This window comes from Corvus brachyrhynchos, unplaced genomic scaffold (assembly GCF_000691975.1).
Source record: "Corvus brachyrhynchos isolate BGI_N302 unplaced genomic scaffold, ASM69197v1 scaffold434, whole genome shotgun sequence".
Classification (NCBI taxonomy): Eukaryota; Metazoa; Chordata; class Aves; order Passeriformes; family Corvidae; genus Corvus; species Corvus brachyrhynchos.
This window is the reverse complement of record NW_008238372.1, coordinates 1,959,720-1,960,459: the sequence shown is the minus strand read 5'-3', so window position 1 is coordinate 1,960,459 and position 740 is coordinate 1,959,720.

The window sequence follows — 740 nt, the reverse complement described above, 5'->3', positions numbered from 1 at the left end:
GGGGCTGGCTGCCAGGCAGCCTGCAGAGCAGTCCAGTAGCAGGGATCCAGCAGAGCTTGGGAGAAGAACAATTTAAAACCCACTTTTGTTGCCTAGAAATGTGGGAATACAGCAGGCAACATGATTGCTGTACCATCAAAAACACAGCCTGGTGTTGTCCAGGCTTGAGCTCATCTTCTAATTAGACAATAACAAAAGGTTGTTTCCCAAGACTTTACACACCTTAAAAAACAAAAACCTTGATAAGAAGTGCATTTCTTGCATTACCAGCAATGTATCAGCAGAGGAAGGTAGCAAAGGCTTGCTGAAGAGAGTGGAGCTTGGTTTGGTGTGGTCCCCAATGACTCAAGTTAAAGCATATCCAAATGTTTCCAAAGTTTGGTGTACAGTTATTTCAAAGGGGGGATAGGTTTGCAGAAATATTTCCAAGGCTGAAGTGGATGGCCAGCAGTGCTTGCAAACACAAACACCGTGGCACCAGAGAGCTGTCCTGGTTGGGCCTCGTGTGCTGATGCGCAGCTGGGAGCACTGAAGTCAACTTTTGGAGAGATGGAACAAATGGAAAGCCTTCAAATGGAAAAGGGAATTACTGAGTGCTTGTTTAGCTCAGGCACTGCAGGAACAGCAACCACGCTCTCTCTAAGACAGCAGTTCAACTTTAAAGAAGACAGGACAGGAGGTTTCTGTCACGCTTCCCTCCTGCCAGCAGATTGCTCCTGTCAGCCTTGATGAAGGGGAAA